Source organism: Oncorhynchus mykiss, chromosome 5, assembly GCF_057628025.1.
Source record: "Oncorhynchus mykiss isolate SJ-2025 chromosome 5, ASM5762802v1, whole genome shotgun sequence".
NCBI classification, from domain to species: Eukaryota; Metazoa; Chordata; class Actinopteri; order Salmoniformes; family Salmonidae; genus Oncorhynchus; species Oncorhynchus mykiss.
This window is the reverse complement of record NC_143026.1, coordinates 955,696-976,105: the sequence shown is the minus strand read 5'-3', so window position 1 is coordinate 976,105 and position 20,410 is coordinate 955,696.

Below are 20,410 nucleotides of genomic sequence, written 5' to 3'. Positions count from 1 at the left end.
TATCTATGGGACAGACTCTAGTGTTGTTCTAGTGTTCCCTACAGGGCTTATATCAGGTCTGTATCTATGGGACAGACTCTAGTGTTGTTCTAGTGTTCCCTAAAGGGGTTATATCAGGTCTGTATCTATGGGACAGACTCTAGTGCTGTTCTAGTGTTCCCTACAGGGCTTATATCAGGTCTGTATCTATGGGACAGACTCTAGTGTTGTTCTAGTGTTCCCTACAGGGCTTATATCAGGTCTGTATCTATGGGACAGACTCTAGTGTTGTTCTAGTGTTCCCTACAGGGCTTATATCAGGTCTGTATCTATGGGACAGACTCTAGTGCTGTTCTAGTGTTCCATACAGGGCTTATATCAGGTCTGTATCTATGGGACAGACTCTAGTGTTGTTCTAGTGTTCCCTACAGGGCTTATATCAGGTCTGTATCTATGGGACAGACTCTAGTGTTGTTCTAGTGTTCCCTACAGGGCTTATATCAGGTCTGTATCTATGGGACAGACTCTAGTGTTGTTCTAGTGTTCCCTACAGGGCTTATATCAGGTCTGTATCTATGGGACAGACTCTAGTGTTGTTCTAGTGTTCCCTACAGGGCTTATATCAGGTCTGTATCTATGGGACAGACTCTAGTGTTGTTCTAGTGTTCCCTACAGGGCTCATATCAGGTCTGTATCTATGGGACAGACTCTAGTGTTGTTCTAGTGTTCCCTACAGGGCTTATATCAGGTCTGTATCTATGGGACAGACTCTAGTGTTGTTCTAGTGTTCCCTACAGGGCTTATATCAGGGTTGTATCTATGGGACAGACTCTAGTGTTGTTCTAGTGTTCCCTACAGGGCTTATATCAGGTCTGTATCTATGGGACAGACTCTAGTGTTGTTCTAGTGTTCCCTACAGGGCTTATATCAGGTCTGTATCTATGGGACAGACTCTAGTGCTGTTCTAGTGTTCCCTACAGGGCTTATATCAGGTCTGTATCTATGGGACAGACTCTAGTGTTGTTCTAGTGTTCCCTACAGGGCTTATATCAGGTCTGTATCTATGGGACAGACTCTAGTGTTGTTCTAGTGTTCCCTACAGGGCTTATATCAGGTCTGTATCTATGGGACAGACTCTAGTGTTGTTCTAGTGTTCCCTACAGGGCTTATATCAGGTCTGTATCTATGGGACAGACTCTAGTGTTGTTCTAGTGTTCCCTACAGCGCTTATATCAGGTCTGTATCTATGGGACAGACTCTAGTGTTGTTCTAGTGTTCCCTACAGGGCTCATATCAGGTCTGTATCTATGGGACAGACTCTAGTGTTGTTCTAGTGTTCCCTACAGGGCTTATATCAGGTCTGTATCTATGGGACAGACTCTAGTGTTGTTCTAGTGTTCCCTACAGGGCTTATATCAGGGTTGTATCTATGGGACAGACTCTAGTGTTGTTCTAGTGTTCCCTACAGGGCTTATATCAGGTCTGTATCTATGGGACAGACTCTAGTGTTGTTCTAGTGTTCCCTACAGGGCTTATATCAGGTCTGTATCTATGGGACAGACTCTAGTGCTGTTCTAGTGTTCCCTACAGGAATTATATCAGGTCTGTATCTATGGGACAGACTCTAGTGTTGTTCTAGTGTTCCCTACAGGGCTTATATCAGGTCTGTATCTATGGGACAGACTCTAGTGTTGTTCTAGTGTTCCCTACAGGGCTTATATCAGGTCTGTATCTATGGGACAGACTCTAGTGTTGTTCTAGTGTTCCCTACAGGGCTTATATCAGGTCTGTATCTATGGGACAGACTCTAGTGTTGTTCTAGTGTTCCCTACAGGGCTTATATCAGGTCTGTATCTATGGGACAGACTCTAGTGTTGTTCTAGTGTTCCCTACAGGGCTTATATCAGGTCTGTATCTATGGGACAGACTCTAGTGCTGTTCTAGTGTTCCCTACAGGAATTATATCAGGTCTGTATCTATGGGACAGACTCTAGTGTTGTTCTAGTGTTCCCTACAGGGCTTATATCAGGTCTGTATCTATGGGACAGACTCTAGTGTTGTTCTAGTGTTCCCTACAGGGCTTATATCAGGTCTGTATCTATGGGACAGACTCTAGTGTTGTTCTAGTGTTCCCTACAGGGCTTATATCAGGTCTGTATCTATGGGACAGACTCTAGTGTTGTTCTAGTGTTCCCTACAGGGCTTATATCAGGTCTGTATCTATGGGACAGACTCTAGTGTTGTTCTAGTGTTCCCTACAGGGCTTATATCAGGTCTGTATCTATGGGACAGACTCTAGTGCTGTTCTAGTGTTCCCTACAGGGCTTATATCAGGTCTGTATCTATGGGACAGACTCTAGTGTTGTTCTAGTGTTCCCTACAGGGCTTATATCAGGTCTGTATCTATGGGACAGACTCTAGTGCTCTTCTAGTGTTCCTTACAGGGCTTATATCAGGTCTGTATCTATGGGACAGACTCTAGTGTTGTTCTAGTGTTCCCTACAGGGCTTATATCAGGTCTGTATCTATGGGACAGACTCTAGTGTTGTTCTAGTGTTCCCTACAGGGCTTATATCAGGTCTGTATCTATGGGACAGACTCTAGTGCTGTTCTAGTGTTCCATACAGGGCTTATATCAGGTCTGTATCTATGGGACAGACTCTAGTGTTGTTCTAGTGTTCCCTACAGGGCTTATATCAGGTCTGTATCTATGGGACAGACTCTAGTGTTGTTCTAGTGTTCCCTACAGGGCTTATATCAGGTCTGTATCTATGGGACAGACTCTGGTGTTGTTCTAGTGTTCCCTACAGGTTTTATATCAGGTCTGTATCTATGGGACAGATTCTAGTGTTGTTCTAGTGTTCCCTACAGGGCTTAGATCAGGTCTGTATCTATGGGACAGACTCTAGTGTTGTTCTAGTGTTCCCTACAGGGCTTATATAAGGTCTGTATCTATGGGACAGACTCTAGTGTTGTTCTAGTGTTCCCTACAGGGCTTATATCAGGTCTGTATCTATGGGACAGACTCTAGTGTTGTTCTAGTGTTCCCTACAGGGCTTATATCAGGTCTGTATCTATGGGACAGACTCTAGTGTTGTTCTAGTGTTCCCTACAGGGCTTATATCAGGTCTGTATCTATGGGACAGACTCTTGTGTTGTTCTAGTGTTCCCTACAGGGCTTATATCAGGTCTGTATCTATGGGACAGACTCTAGTGTTGTTCTAGTGTTCCATACAGGGCTTATATCAGGTCTGTATCTATGGGACAGACTCTAGTGTTGTTCTAGTGTTCCCTACAGGGCTTATATCAGGTCTGTATCTATGGGACAGACTCTAGTGTTGTTCTAGTGTTCCCTACAGGGCTTATATCAGGTCTGTATCTATGGGACAGACTCTAGTGTTGTTCTAGTGTTCCCTACAGGGCTTATATCAGGTCTGTATCTATGGGACAGACTCTAGTGTTGTTCTAGTGTTCCCTACAGGGCTTATATCAGGTCTGTATCTATGGGACAGACTCTAGTGTTGTTCTAGTGTTCCCTACAGGGCTCATATCAGGTCTGTATCTATGGGACAGACTCTAGTGTTGTTCTAGTGTTCCCTACAGGGCTTATATCAGGTCTGTATCTATGGGACAGACTCTAGTGTTGTTCTAGTGTTCCCTACAGGGCTTATATCAGGTCTGTATCTATGGGACAGACTCTAGTGTTGTTCTAGTGTTCCCTACAGGGCTTATATCAGGTCTGTATCTATGGGACAGACTCTAGTGTTGTTCTAGTGTTCCCTACAGGGCTTATATCAGGTCTGTATCTATGGGACAGACTCTAGTGTTGTTCTAGTGTTCCCTACAGGGCTTATATCAGGTCTGTATCTATGGGACAGACTCTAGTGTTGTTCTAGTGTTCCCTACAGGGCTTATATCAGGTCTGTATCTATGGGACAGACTCTAGTGCTGTTCTAGTGTTCCCTACAGGGCTTATATCAGGTCTGTATCTATGGGACAGACTCTAGTGTTGTTCTAGTGTTCCCTACAGGGCTTATATCAGGTCTGTATCTATGGGACAGACTCTAGTGCTCTTCTAGTGTTCCTTACAGGGCTTATATCAGGTCTGTATCTATGGGACAGACTCTAGTGTTGTTCTAGTGTTCCCTACAGGGCTTATATCAGGTCTGTATCTATGGGACAGACTCTAGTGTTGTTCTAGTGTTCCCTACAGGGCTTATATCAGGTCTGTATCTATGGGACAGACTCTAGTGCTGTTCTAGTGTTCCATACAGGGCTTATATCAGGTCTGTATCTATGGGACAGACTCTAGTGTTGTTCTAGTGTTCCCTACAGGGCTTATATCAGGTCTGTATCTATGGGACAGACTCTAGTGTTGTTCTAGTGTTCCCTACAGGGCTTATATCAGGTCTGTATCTATGGGACAGACTCTGGTGTTGTTCTAGTGTTCCCTACAGGTTTTATATCAGGTCTGTATCTATGGGACAGATTCTAGTGTTGTTCTAGTGTTCCCTACAGGGCTTAGATCAGGTCTGTATCTATGGGACAGACTCTAGTGTTGTTCTAGTGTTCCCTACAGGGCTTATATAAGGTCTGTATCTATGGGACAGACTCTAGTGTTGTTCTAGTGTTCCCTACAGGGCTTATATCAGGTCTGTATCTATGGGACAGACTCTAGTGTTGTTCTAGTGTTCCCTACAGGGCTTATATCAGGTCTGTATCTATGGGACAGACTCTAGTGTTGTTCTAGTGTTCCCTACAGGGCTTATATCAGGTCTGTATCTATGGGACAGACTCTTGTGTTGTTCTAGTGTTCCCTACAGGGCTTATATCAGGTCTGTATCTATGGGACAGACTCTAGTGTTGTTCTAGTGTTCCCTACAGGGCTTATATCAGGTCTGTATCTATGGGACAGACTCTAGTGTTGTTCTAGTGTTCCCTACAGGGCTTATATCAGGTCTGTATCTATGGGACAGACTCTAGTGCTGTTCTAGTGTTCCCTACAGGGATTATATCAGGTCTGTATCTATGGTACAGACTCTAGTGTTGTTCTAGTGTTCCCTACAGGGCTTATATCAGGTCTGTATCTATGGGACAGACTCTAGTGTTGTTCTTGTGTTCCCTACAGGGCTTATATCAGGTCTGTATCTATGGGACAGACTCTAGTGTTGTTCTAGTGTTCCCTACAGGGCTTATATCAGGTCTGTATCTATGGGACAGACTCTAGTGCTGTTCTAGTGTTCCCTACAGGGATTATATCAGGTCTGTATCTATGGTACAGACTCTAGTGTTGTTCTAGTGTTCCCTACAGGGCTTATATCAGGTCTGTATCTATGGTACAGACTCTAGTGTTGTTCTAGTGTTCCCTACAGGGCTTATATCAGGTCTGTATCTATGGGACAGACTCTAGTGCTGTTCTAGTGTTCCCTACAGGGCTTATATCAGGTCTGTATCTATGGGACAGACTCTAGTGTTGTTCTAGTGTTCCCTACAGGGCTTATATCAGGTCTGTATCTATGGGACAGACTCTAGTGCTGTTCTAGTGTTCCCTACAGGGCTTATATCAGGTCTGTATCTATGGGACAGACTCTAGTGTTGTTCTAGTGTTCCCTACAGGGCTTATATCAGGTCTGTATCTATGGGACAGACTCTAGTGCTGTTCTAGTGTTCCCTACAGGGCTTATATCAGGTCTGTATCTATGGGACAGACTCTAGTGTTGTTCTAGTGTTCCCTACAGGGCTTATATCAGGTCTGTATCTATGGGACAGACTCTAGTGCTGTTCTAGTGTTCCCTACAGGGCTTATATCAGGTCTGTATCTATGGGACAGACTCTAGTGTTGTTCTAGTGTTCCCTACAGGGCTTATATCAGGTCTGTATCTATGGGACAGACTCTAGTGCTGTTCTAGTGTTCCCTACAGGGCTTATATCAGGTCTGTATCTATGGGACAGACTCTAGTGTTGTTCTAGTGTTCCCTACAGGGCTTATATCAGGTCTGTATCTATGTTACAAACTCTAGTGTTGTTCTAGTGTTCCCTACAGGGCTTATATCAGGTCTGTATCTATTGGACAGACTCTAGTGTTGTTCTAGTGTACCCTACAGGGCTTATATCAGGTCTGTATCTATGGGACAGACTCTAGTGTTGTTCTAGTGTTCCCTACAGGGCTTATATCAGGTCTGTATCTATGGGACAGACTCTAGTGTTGTTCTAGTGTTCCCTACAGGGCTTATATCAGGTCTGTATCTATGGGACAGACTCTAGTGTTGTTCTAGTGTTCCCTACAGGGCTTATATCAGGTCTGTATCTATGGGACAGACTCTAGTGTTGTTCTAGTGTTCCCTACAGGGCTTATATCAGGTCTGTATCTATGGGACAGACTCTAGTGTTGTTCTAGTGTTCCCTACAGGGATTATATCAGGTCTGTATCTATGGGACAGACTCTAGTGCTGTTCTAGTGTTCCCTACAGGGCTTATATCAGGTCTGTATCTATGGGACAGACTCTAGTGCTGTTCTAGTGTTCCCTACACGGCTTATATCAGGTCTGTATCTATGGGACAGACTCTAGTGCTGTTCTAGTGTTCCCTACAGGGCTTATATCAGGTCTGTATCTATGGGACAGAATCTAGTGTTGTTCTAGTGTTCCCTACAGGGCTTATATCAGGTCTGTATCTATGGGACAGACTCTAGTGCTGTTCTAGTGTTCCCTACAGGGCTTATATCAGGTCTGTATCTATGGGACAGACTCTAGTGTTGTTCTAGTGTTCCCTACAGGGCTTATATCAGGTCTGTATCTATGGGACAGACTCTAGTGTTGTTCTAGTGTTCCCTACAGGGCTTATATCAGGTCTGTATCTATGTTACAAACTCTAGTGTTGTTCTAGTGTTCCCTACAGGGCTTATATCAGGTCTGTATCTATGGGACAGACTCTAGTGTTGTTCTAGTGTTCCCTACAGGGCTTATATCAGGTCTGTATCTATGGGACAGACTCTAGTGTTGTTCTAGTGTTCCCTACAGGGCTTATATCAGGTCTGTATCTATGGGACAGACTCTAGTGTTGTTCTAGTGTTCCCTACAGGGCTTATATCAGGTCTGTATCTATGGGACAGACTCTAGTGTTGTTCTAGTGTTCCCTACAGGGCTTATATCAGGTCTGTATCAATGGGACAGACTCTAGTGTTGTTCTAGTGTTCCCTACAAGGCTTATATCAGGTCTGTATCTATGGGACAGACTCTAGTGTTGTTCAAGTGTTCCCTACAGGGCTTATATCAGGTCTGTATCTATTGGACAGACTCTAGTGTTGTTCTAGTGTACCCTACAGGGCTTATATCAGGTCTGTATCTATGGGACAGACTCTAGTGTTGTTCTAGTGTTCCCTACAGGGCTTATATCAGGTCTGTATCTATGGGACAGACTCTAGTGTTGTTCTAGTGTTCCCTACAGGGCTTATATCAGGTCTGTATCTATGGGACAGACTCTAGTGTTGTTCTAGTGGTCCCTACAGGGCTTATATCAGGTCTGTATCTATGGGACAGACTCTAGTGTTGTTCTAGTGTTCCCTACAGGGCTTATATCAGGTCTGTATCTATGGGACAGACTCTAGTGTTGTTCTAGTGTTCCCTACAGGGCTTATATCAGGTCTGTATCTATGGGACAGACTCTAGTGCTGTTCTAGTGTTCCCTACAGGGATTATATCAGGTCTGTATCTATGGTACAGACTCTAGTGTTGTTCTAGTGTTCCCTACAGGGCTTATATCAGGTCTGTATCTATGGTACAGACTCTAGTGTTGTTCTAGTGTTCCCTACAGGGCTTATATCAGGTCTGTATCTATGGGACAGACTCTAGTGCTGTTCTAGTGTTCCCTACAGGGCTTATATCAGGTCTGTATCTATGGGACAGACTCTAGTGTTGTTCTAGTGTTCCCTACAGGGCTTATATCAGGTCTGTATCTATGGGACAGACTCTAGTGCTGTTCTAGTGTTCCCTACAGGGCTTATATCAGGTCTGTATCTATGGGACAGACTCTAGTGTTGTTCTAGTGTTCCCTACAGGGCTTATATCAGGTCTGTATCTATGGGACAGACTCTAGTGCTGTTCTAGTGTTCCCTACAGGGCTTATATCAGGTCTGTATCTATGGGACAGACTCTAGTGCTGTTCTAGTGTTCCCTACACGGCTTATATCAGGTCTGTATCTATGGGACAGACTCTAGTGTTGTTCTAGTGTTCCCTACAGTGCTTATATCAGGTCTGTATCTATGGTACAGACTCTAGTGTTGTTCTAGTGTTCCCTACAGGGCTTATATCAGGTCAGTATCTATTGGACAGACTCTAGTGTTGTTCTAGTGTTCCCTACAGGGCTTATATCAGGTCTGTATCTATGGGACAGACTCTAGTGTTGTTCTAGTGTTCCCTACAGGGCTTATATCAGGTCTGTATCTATTGGACAGACTCTAGTGCTGTTCTAGTGTTCCCTACAGGGATTATATCAGGTCTGTATCTATGGTACAGACTCTAGTGTTGTTCTAGTGTTCCCTACAGGGCTTATATCAGGTCTGTATCTATGGGACAGACTCTAGTGTTGTTCTAGTGTTCCCTACAGGGCTTATATCAGGTCTGTATCTATGGGACAGACTCTAGTGCTGTTCTAGTGTTCCCTACAGGGCTTATATCAGGTCTGTATCTATGGGACAGACTCTAGTGTTGTTCTAGTGTTCCCTACAGGGCTTATATCAGGTCTGTATCTATGGGACAGACTCTAGTGCTGTTCTAGTGTTCCCTACAGGGCTTATATCAGGTCTGTATCTATGGGACAGAATCTAGTGTTGTTCTAGTGTTCCCTACAGGGCTTATATCAGGTCTGTATCTATGGGACAGACTCTAGTGCTGTTCTAGTGTTCCCTACAGGGCTTATATCAGGTCTGTATCTATGGGACAGACTCTAGTGTTGTTCTAGTGTTCCCTACAGGGCTTATATCAGGTCTGTATCTATGTTACAGACTCTAGTGTTGTTCTAGTGTTCCCTACAGGGCTTATATCAGGTCTGTATCTATGGGACAGACTCTAGTGTTGTTCTAGTGTTCCCTACAGGGCTTATATCAGGTCTGTATCTATGGGACAGACTCTAGTGTTGTTCTAGTGGTCCCTACAGGGCTTATATCAGGTCTGTATCTATGGGACAGACTCTAGTGTTGTTCTAGTGTTCCCTACAGGGCTTATATCAGGTCTGTATCTATGGGACAGACTCTAGTGCTGTTCTAGTGTTCCCTACAGGGCTTATATCAGGTCTGTATCTATGGGACAGACTCTAGTGTTGTTCTAGTGTTCCCTACAGGGCTTATATCAGGTCTGTATCTATGTTACAGACTCTAGTGTTGTTCTAGTGTTCCCTACAGGGCTTATATCAGGTCTGTATCTATGGGACAGACTCTAGTGTTGTTCTAGTGTTCCCTACAGGGCTTATATCAGGTCTGTATCTATGGGACAGACTCTAGTGTTGTTCTAGTGGTCCCTACAGGGCTTATATCAGGTCTGTATCTATGGGACAGACTCTAGTGTTGTTCTAGTGTTCCCTACAGGGCTTATATCAGGTCTGTATCTATGGGACAGACTCTAGTGTTGTTCTAGTGTTCCCTACAGGGCTTATATCAGGTCTGTATCTATGGGACAGACTCTAGTGTTGTTCAAGTGTTCCCTACAGGGATTATATCAGGTCTGTATCTATTGGACAGGCTCTAGTGTTGTTCTAGTGTACCCTACAGGGCTTATATCAGGTCTGTATCTATGGGACAGACTCTAGTGTTGTTCTAGTGTTCCCTACAGGAATTATATCAGGTCTGTATCTATTGGACAGACTCTAGTGTTGTTCTAGTGTTCCCTACAGGGCTTATATCAGGTCTGTATCTATGGGACAGACTCTAGTGTTGTTCTAGTGTTCCCTACAGGGCTTATATCAGGTCTGTATCTATGGGACAGACTCTAGTGTTGTTCTAGTGGTCCCTACAGGGCTTATATCAGGTCTGTATCTATGGGACAGACTCTAGTGTTGTTCTAGTGTTCCCTACAGGGCTTATATCAGGTCTGTATCTATGGGACAGACTCTAGTGTTGTTCTAGTGTTCCCTACAGGGCTTATATCAGGTCTGTATCTATGGGACAGACTCTAGTGCTGTTCTAGTGTTCCCTACAGGGATTATATCAGGTCTGTATCTATGGTACAGACTCTAGTGTTGTTCTAGTGTTCCCTACAGGGCTTATATCAGGTCTGTATCTATGGTACAGACTCTAGTGTTGTTCTAGTGTTCCCTACAGGGCTTATATCAGGTCTGTATCTATGGGACAGACTCTAGTGCTGTTCTAGTGTTCCCTACAGGGCTTATATCAGGTCTGTATCTATGGGACAGACTCTAGTGTTGTTCTAGTGTTCCCTACAGGGCTTATATCAGGTCTGTATCTATGGGACAGACTCTAGTGCTGTTCTAGTGTTCCCTACAGGGCTTATATCAGGTCTGTATCTATGGGACAGACTCTAGTGTTGTTCTAGTGTTCCCTACAGGGCTTATATCAGGTCTGTATCTATGGGACAGACTCTAGTGTTGTTCTAGTGTTCCCTACAGGGCTTATATCAGGTCAGTATCTATGGGACAGACTCTAGTGTTGTTCAAGTGTTCCCTACAGGGCTTATATCAGGTCTGTATCTATTGGACAGACTCTAGTGTTGTTCTAGTGTACCCTACAGGGCTTATATCAGGTCTGTATCTATGGGACAGACTCTAGTGTTGTTCTAGTGTTCCCTACAGGGCTTATATAAGGTCTGTATCTATGGGACAGACTCTAGTGTTGTTCTAGTGTTCCCTACAGGGCTTATATCAGGTCTGTATCTATGGGACAGACTCTAGTGTTGTTCTAGTGTTCCCTACAGGGCTTATATCAGGTCTGTATCTATTGGACAGACTCTAGTGCTGTTCTAGTGTTCCCTACAGGGATTATATCAGGTCTGTATCTATGGTACAGACTCTAGTGTTGTTCTAGTGTTCCCTACAGGGCTTATATCAGGTCTGTATCTATGGGACAGACTCTAGTGTTGTTCTAGTGTTCCCTACAGGGCTTATATCAGGTCTGTATCTATGGGACAGACTCTAGTGCTGTTCTAGTGTTCCCTACAGGGCTTATATCAGGTCTGTATCTATGGGACAGACTCTAGTGTTGTTCTAGTGTTCCCTACAGGGCTTATATCAGGTCTCTATCTATGGGACAGACTCTAGTGCTGTTCTAGTGTTCCCTACAGGGCTTATATCAGGTCTGTATCTATGGGACAGACTCTAGTGTTGTTCTAGTGTTCCCTACAGGGCTTATATCAGGTCTGTATCTATGGGACAGACTCTAGTGCTGTTCTAGTGTTCCCTACAGGGCTTATATCAGGTCTGTATCTATGGGACAGACTCTAGTGTTGTTCTAGTGTTCCCTACAGGGCTTATATCAGGTCTGTATCTATGTTACAGACTCTAGTGTTGTTCTAGTGTTCCCTACAGGGCTTATATCAGGTCTGTATCTATGGGACAGACTCTAGTGTTGTTCTAGTGTTCCCTACAGGGCTTATATCAGGTCTGTATCTATGGGACAGACTCTAGTGTTGTTCTAGTGTTCCCTACAGGGCTTATATCAGGTCTGTATCTATGGGACAGACTCTAGTGTTGTTCTAGTGTTCCCTACAGGGCTTATATCAGGTCTGTATCTATGGGACAGACTCTAGTGTTGTTCTAGTGTTCCCTACAGGGCTTATATCAGGTCTGTATCTATGGGACAGACTCTAGTGTTGTTCAAGTGTTCCCTACAGGGCTTATATCAGGTCTGTATCTATTGGACAGACTCTAGTGTTGTTCTAGTGTACCCTACAGGGCTTATATCAGGTCTGTATCTATGGGACAGACTCTAGTGTTGTTCTAGTGTTCCCTACAGGAATTATATCAGGTCTGTATCTATTGGACAGACTCTAGTGTTGTTCTAGTGTTCCCTACAGGGCTTATATCAGGTCTGTATCTATGGGACAGACTCTAGTGTTGTTCTAGTGTTCCCTACAGGGCTTATATCAGGTCTGTATCTATGGGACAGACTCTAGTGTTGTTCTAGTGGTCCCTACAGGGCTTATATCAGGTCTGTATCTGTGGGACAGACTCTAGTGTTGTTCTAGTGTTCCCTACAGGGCTTATATCAGGTCTGTATCTATGGGACAGACTCTAGTGTTGTTCTAGTGTTCCCTACAGGGCTTATATCAGGTCTGTATCTATGGGACAGACTCTAGTGCTGTTCTAGTGTTCCCTACAGGGATTATATCAGGTCTGTATCTATGGTACAGACTCTAGTGTTGTTCTAGTGTTCCCTACAGGGCTTATATCAGGTCTGTATCTATGGTACAGACTCTAGTGTTGTTCTAGTGTTCCCTACAGGGCTTATATCAGGTCTGTATCTATGGGACAGACTCTAGTGCTGTTCTAGTGTTCCCTACAGGGCTTATATCAGGTCTGTATCTATGGGACAGACTCTAGTGTTGTTCTAGTGTTCCCTACAGGGCTTATATCAGGTCTGTATCTATGGGACAGACTCTAGTGCTCTTCTAGTGTTCCTTACAGGGCTTATATCAGGTCTGTATCTATGGGACAGACTCTAGTGTTGTTCTAGTGTTCCCTACAGGGCTTATATCAGGTCTGTATCTATGGGACAGACTCTAGTGTTGTTCAAGTGTTCCCTACAGGGCTTATATCAGGTATCTATTGGACAGACTCTAGTGTTGTTCTAGTGTACCCTACAGGGCTTATATCAGGTCTGTATCTATGGGACAGACTCTAGTGTTGTTCTAGTGTTCCCTACAGGGCTTATATCAGGTCTGTATCTATTGGACAGACTCTAGTGTTGTTCTAGTGTTCCCTACAGGGCTTATATCAGGTCTGTATCTATGGGACAGACTCTAGTGTTGTTCTAGTGTTCCCTACAGGGCTTATATCAGGTCTGTATCTATGGGACAGACTCTAGTGCTGTTCTAGTGTTCCCTACAGGGCTTATATCAGGTCTGTATCTATGGGACAGACTCTAGTGCTGTTCTAGTGTTCCCTACAGGGCTTATATCAGGTCTGTATCTATGGGACAGACTCTAGTGTTGTTCTAGTGTTCCCTACAGGGCTTATATCAGGTCTGTATCTATGGTACAGACTCTAGTGTTGTTCTAGTGTTCCCTACAGGGCTTATATCAGGTCTGTATCTATGGGACAGACTCTAGTGTTGTTCTAGTGTTCCCTACAGGGCTTATATCAGGTCTGTATCTATGGGACAGACTCTAGTGTTGTTCTAGTGTTCCCTACAGGGCTTATATCAGGTCTGTATCTATGGGACAGACTCTAGTGTTGTTCTAGTGTTCCCTAAAGGGCTTATATCAGGTCTGTATCTATGGGACAGACTCTAGTGTTGTTCTAGTGTTCCCTACAGGGCTTATATCAGGTCTGTATCTATGGGACAGACTCTAGTGTTGTTCTAGTGTTCCCTACAGGGCTTATATCAGGTCTGTATCTATGGGACAGACTCTAGTGTTGTTCTAGTGTTCCCTACAGGGCTTATATCAGGTCTGTATCTATGGGACAGACTCTAGTGCTGTTCTAGTGTTCCCTACAGGGCTTATATCAGGTCTGTATCTATGGGACAGACTCTAGTGTTGTTCTAGTGTTCCCTACAGGGCTTATATCAGGTCTGTATCTATGGGACAGACTCTAGTGTTGTTCTAGTGTTCCCTACAGGGCTTATATCAGGTCTGTATCTATGGGACAGACTCTAGTGCTGTTCTAGTGTTCCCTACAGGGCTTATATCAGGTCTGTATCTATGGGACAGACTCTAGTGTTGTTCTAGTGTTCCCTACAGGGCTTATATCAGGTCTGTATCTATGGGACAGACTCTAGTGTTGTTCTAGTGTTCCCTACAGAGCTTATATCAGGTCTGTATCTATGGGACAGACTCTAGTGTTGTTCTAGTGTTCCCTACAGGGCTTATATCAGGTCTGTATCTATGGGACAGACTCTAGTGTTGTTCTAGTTTCCCTACAGGGCTTATATCAGGTCTGTATCTATGGGACAGACTCTAGTGTTGTTCTAGTGTTCCCTACAGGGCTTATATCAGGTCTGTATCTATGGGACAGACTCTAGTGTTGTTCTAGTGTTCCCTACAGGGCTTATATCAGGTCTGTATCTATGGGACAGACTCTAGTGTTGTTCAAGTGTTCCCTACAGGGCTTATATCAGGTCTGTATCTATGGGACAGACTCTAGTGTTGTTCTAGTGTTCCCTACAGGGCTTATATCAGGTCTGTATCTATGGGACAGACTCTAGTGCTGTTCTAGTGTTCCATACAGGGCATATATCAGGTCTGTATCTATGGGACAGACTCTAGTGTTGTTCTAGTGTTCCCTACAGGGCTTATATCAGGTCTGTATCTATGGGACAGACTCTAGTGTTGTTCTAGTGTTCCCTACAGGGCTTATATCAGGTCTGTATCTATGGGACAGACTCTAGTGTTGTTCTAGTGTTCCCTACAGGGCTTATATCAGGTCTGTATCTATGGGACAGACTCTAGTGTTGTTCTAGTGTTCCCTACAGGGCTTATATCAGGTCTGTATCTATGGGACAGACTCTAGTGCTGTTCTAGTGTTCCCTACAGGGCTTATATCAGGTCTGTATCTATGGGACAGACTCTAGTGTTGTTCTAGTGTTCCCTACAGGGCTTATATCAGGTCTGTATCTATGGGACAGACTCTAGTGTTGTTCTAGTGTTCCCTACAGAGCTTATATCAGGTCTGTATCTATGGGACAGACTCTAGTGTTGTTCTAGTGTTCCCTACAGGGCTTATATCAGGTCTGTATCTATGGGACAGACTCTAGTGTTGTTCTAGTGTTCCCTACAGGGCTTATATCAGGTCTGTATCTATGGGACAGACTCTAGTGTTGTTCAAGTGTTCCCTACAGGGCTTATATCAGGTCTGTATCTATGGGACAGACTCTAGTGTTGTTCTAGTGTTCCCTACAGGGCTTATATCAGGTCTGTATCTATGGGACAGACTCTAGTGTTGTTCTAGTGTTCCCTACAGGGCTTATATCAGGTCTGTATCTATGGGACAGACTCTAGTGTTGTTCTAGTGTTCCCTACAGGGCTTATATCAGGTCTGTATCTATGGGACAGACTCTAGTGTTGTTCTAGTGTTCCCTACAGGGCTTATATCAGGTCTGTATCTATGGGACAGACTCTAGTGTTGTTCAAGTGTTCCCTACAGGGCTTATATCAGGTCTGTATCTATGGGACAGACTCTAGTGTTGTTCTAGTGTTCCCTACAGGGCTTATATCAGGTCTGTATCTATGGGACAGACTCTAGTGCTGTTCTAGTGTTCCATACAGGGCTTATATCAGGTCTGTATCTATGGGACAGACTCTAGTGTTGTTCTAGTGTTCCCTACAGGGCTTATATCAGGTCTGTATCTATGGGACAGACTCTAGTGTTGTTCTAGTGTTCCCTACAGGGCTTATATCAGGTCTGTATCTATGGGACAGACTCTAGTGTTGTTCTAGTGTTCCCTACAGGGCTTATATCAGGTCTGTATCTATGGGACAGACTCTAGTGTTGTTCTAGTGTTCCCTACAGGGCTTATATCAGGTCTGTATCTATGGGACAGACTCTAGTGTTGTTCAAGTGTTCCCTACAGGGCTTATATCGGGTCTGTATCTATGGGACAGACTCTAGTGTTGTTCTAGTGTTCCCTACAGGGCTTATATCAGGTCTGTATCTATGGGACAGACTCTAGTGCTGTTCTAGTGTTCCATACAGGGCTTATATCAGGTCTGTATCTATGGGACAGACTCTAGTGTTGTTCTAGTGTTCCCTACAGGGCTTATATCAGGTCTGTATCTATGGGACAGACTCTAGTGTTGTTCTAGTGTTCCCTACAGGGCTTATATCAGGTCTGTATCTATGGGACAGACTCTAGTGTTGTTCTAGTGTTCCCTACAGGGCTTATATCAGGTCTGTATCTATGGGACAGACTCTAGTGTTGTTCTAGTGTTCCCTACAGGGCTTATATCAGGTCTGTATCTATGGGACAGACTCTAGTGTTGTTCTAGTGTTCCCTACAGGGCTTATATCAGGTCTGTATCTATGGGACAGACTCTAGTGCTGTTCTAGTGTTCCCTACAGGGCTTATATCAGGTCTGTATCTATGGGACAGACTCTAGTGTTGTTCTAGTGTTCCCTACAGGGCTTATATCAGGTCTGAATCTATGGGACAGACTCTAGTGTTGTTCTAGTGTTCCCTACAGGGCTTATATCAGGTCTGTATCTATGGGACAGACTCTAGTGTTGTTCTAGTGTTCCCTACAGGGCTTATATCAGGTCTGTATCTATGGGACAGACTCTAGTGTTGTTCTAGTGTTCCCTACAGGGCTTATATCAGGTCTGTATCTATGGGACAGACTCTAGTGTTGTTCTAGTGTTCCCTACAGTGCTTATATCAGGTCTGTATCAATGGGACAGACTCTAGTGTTGTTCTAGTGTTCCCTACAGGGCTTATATCAGGTCTGTATCTATGGGACAGACTCTAGTGTTGTTCTAGTGTTCCCTACAGGGCTTATATCAGGTCTGTATCTATGGGACAGACTCTAGTGTTGTTCTAGTGTTCCCTACAGGGCTTATATCAGGTCTGTATCTATGGGACAGACTCTAGTGTTGTTCTAGTGTTCCCTACAGGGCTTATATCAGGTCTGTATCTATGGGACAGACTCTAGTGTTGTTCAAGTGTTCCCTACAGGGCTTATATCAGGTCTGTATCTATGGGACAGACTCTAGTGTTGTTCTAGTGTTCCCTACAGGGCTTATATCAGGTCTGTATCTATGGGACAGACTCTAGTGCTGTTCTAGTGTTCCATACAGGGCTTATATCAGGTCTGTATCTATGGGACAGACTCTAGTGTTGTTCTAGTGTTCCCTACAGGGCTTATATCAGGTCTGTATCTATGGGACAGACTCTAGTGTTGTTCAAGTGTTCCCTACAGGGCTTATGTTAGGTCTGTATCTATGGGACAGACTCTAGTGTTGTACTAGTGTTCCCTACAGGGCTTATATCAGGTCTGTATCTATGGGACAGACTCTAGTGTTGTTCTAGTGTTCCCTACAGGGCTTATATCAGGTCTCTATCTATGGGACAGACTCTAGTGTTGTTCTAGTGTTCCCTACAGGGCTTATATCAGGTCTGTATCTATGGGACAGACTCTAGTGCTGTTCTAGTGTTCCCTACAGGGCTTATATCAGGTCTGTATCTATGGGACAGACTCTAGTGTTGTTCTAGTGTTCCCTACAGGGCTTATATCAGGTCTGTATCTATGGGACAGACTCTAGTGTTGTTCTAGTGTTCCCTACAGGGCTTATATCAGGTCTGTATCTACGGTACAGACTCTAGTGTTGTTCTAGTGTTCCCTACAGGGCTTATATCAGGTCTGTATCTATGGGACAGACTCTAGTGTTTTTCTAGTGTTCCCTACAGGGCTTATATCAGGTCTGTATCTATGGGACAGACTCTAGTGCTGTTCTAGTGTTCCCTACGGGGCTTATATCAGGTCTGTATCTATGGGACAGACTCTAGTGTTGTTCTAGTGTTCCCTACAGGGCTTATATCAGGTCTGTATCTATGGGACAGACTCTAGTGTTGTTCTAGTGTTCCCTACAGGGCTTATATCAGGTCTGTATCTTTGGGACAGACTCTAGTGCTGTTCTTGCAGCAGCAGAGGTTTTTTAGATTCACCTGGTTTGTTGCAGGTCCCATGCCTCCATCTAGTGGTAACAGAGAGGATTGAGGCTCTGGTTTGTGCCTGAACTGTCACAGAGAGGCTCTCATCTGGGTTTGAATTGTCACAGAAAGGAGAGAGGTTCTAATCTTGGCCTGAACTGGATAAATGAGAGGAGAGAGGTTTTAGTCTGGGCCTGAACTGGAGAGATCAGAGAATAGAGATTTTAGTCAGGGCCTGAACTAGAGAGATCAGAGGGGAGAAGTTTTAGTCTGGGCCTGAACTGGAGAGATCAGAGGAGAGAGGTTTTAGTCTGGGCCTGAACTGGAGAGATCAGAGGAGAGAGGTTCAGGTCTGGGTCTGAACTGGAGAGATCAGAGGAGAGAGGTCCTGGTCTGGGTCTGAACTTGGGAGATGAGAGGGTTAGGTTTTGACAGAGGTAGACAGAGCTACTGAACACGGTACAATCCCACACTGAGACTGGTCTCTCTCTTGCCCTCTCTCTCTGTGCTATCCGCTTGGGTCCTCTCTCTCTCTGTTCTAGAAGCTAGGGTTTCTCTCTCTCTGTTCTAGAGGCTAGGGTTTCTCTCTCTCTGTTCTAAAAGCTAGGGTTTCTCTCGGTATCTGTTCTAGAAGCTAGGGTTTCTCTCTCTCTGTTCTAGAAGCTAGGGTTTCTCTCTGTTCTAGAAGCTAGAGTTTCTCTCTCTGTTCTAGAATATAGGGTTTCTCTCTATTCTAGCAGCTAGGGATTCTCTCTCTCTGTTCTAGAAGCTAGGGTTTCTCTCTCTCTGTTCTAGAAGCTAGGGTTTCTCTCTCTCTCTGTTCTAGAAGCTAGGGTTTCTCTCTCTCTGTTCTAGAAGCTAGGGTTTCTCTCTCTCTGTTCTAGAAGCTAGGGTTTATCTCTCTCTCTCTGTTCTAGAAGCTAGGGTTTATCTCTCTCTCTGTTCTAGAAACTAGGGTTTCTCTCTGTTCTAGATGCTAGGGTTTCTCTCTCTCTGTTCTAGAAGCTAGGGTTTCTCTCAATTCAATTCAATTCAAGGGCTTTATTGGCATGGGAAACATGTGTTAACATTGCCAAAGCAAGTGAGGTAGATAATATATAAAGTGAAAAACAATAAAAAATAACAGTAAACATTACACATACAGAAGTTTCAAAACAATAAAGACATTACAAATGTCATATAATATATATACAGTGTTTTAACAATGTGCAAATGGTTAAAGGACACAAGATCAAATAAATAAGCATACATATGGGTTGTATTTACAATGGTGTTTGTTCTTCACTGGTTGCCCTTTTCTTGTGGCAACAGATCACAAATCTTGCTGCTGTGATGGCACACTGTGGAATTTCACCCAGTAGATATGAGAGTTTATCAAAATGTGATTTGTTTTGGAAATATCTGTGCGTCTGTGTAATCAAATCAGGTCAAAGTTTATTTGTCACGTGCGCCGAGTTCAAAGGATGTAGACCTTACAGTGAAATGATTACTTACAAGCCCTTAACCAACAATGTTTTACGATTTGAAGAAAAAATTAATGTTAAGTGAAAAATAGAAAATAAAATATTAGAGTAACAAATAATTCAACAGCAGCAGTAGAATAACAATAGCTCGTCAATGTGAAGGCTATATACAAGGGGAACCGGTAGAGAGTCAATGTGGAGGCTATATACAGGGGGTACCGGTACAGAGTCAATGTGGAGGCTATATACAGGGGGTACCGGTACAGAGTCAATGTGGAGGCTATATACAGGGGGTACCGGTACAGAGTCAATGTGGAGGCTATATACAGGGGGTACCGGTACAGAGTCAACGTGGAGGCTATATACAAGGGGAACCGGTAGAGAGTCAATGTGGAGGCTATATACAAGGGGAACCGGTAGAGAGTCAATGAGGAGGCTATATACAGGGGGTACTGGTCCAGAGTCAATGTGGAGGCTATATACAGGGGGTACCGGTACAGAGTCAATGTGGAGGCTATATACAGGGGGTACCGGTACAGAGTCAATGTGGAGGCTATATACACGGTATTACGGTACAGAGTCAATGTGGAGGCTATATACAGGGTGTTACGGTACAGAGTCAATGTGGAGGCTATATACAGGGGGTACCGGTACAGAGTCAATGTGGAGGCTATATACAGGGGGTACTGGTCCAGAGTCAATGTGGAGGCTATATACAGGGGGTACCGGTACAGAGTCAATGTGGAGGCTATATACAGGGGGTACCGGTACAGAGTCAATGTGTGAGGCCACCGGTTAGTTGAGGTAATTGAGGTAATTTGTACATGTTGGTAGAGTTAAAGTGACTAGCCATAGATAATAACAGAGTAGCAGAGGTGCAAATAGGACAGTACAGTAATCAGTACAATATGTTACTGTAAACTCACATAAACAAATAACTACAGTAAAATTACAGTGCAGTGGTAAACACAAAATAGTATTGTAAGGGATGGGGTGGATGGTTCATGGATCCCGCCTTCTGTTAGGGTCACATGTTAGGTTACATCACCTCATCACAAGCATCCCTGGCTAGGCAACGGGGAAAATATTGCCAACCCTGGACTGACCTCTATGTCTCCGCATGCCTCTTGCATTGCTTGCAGAAGAGGTTGGCGGTAA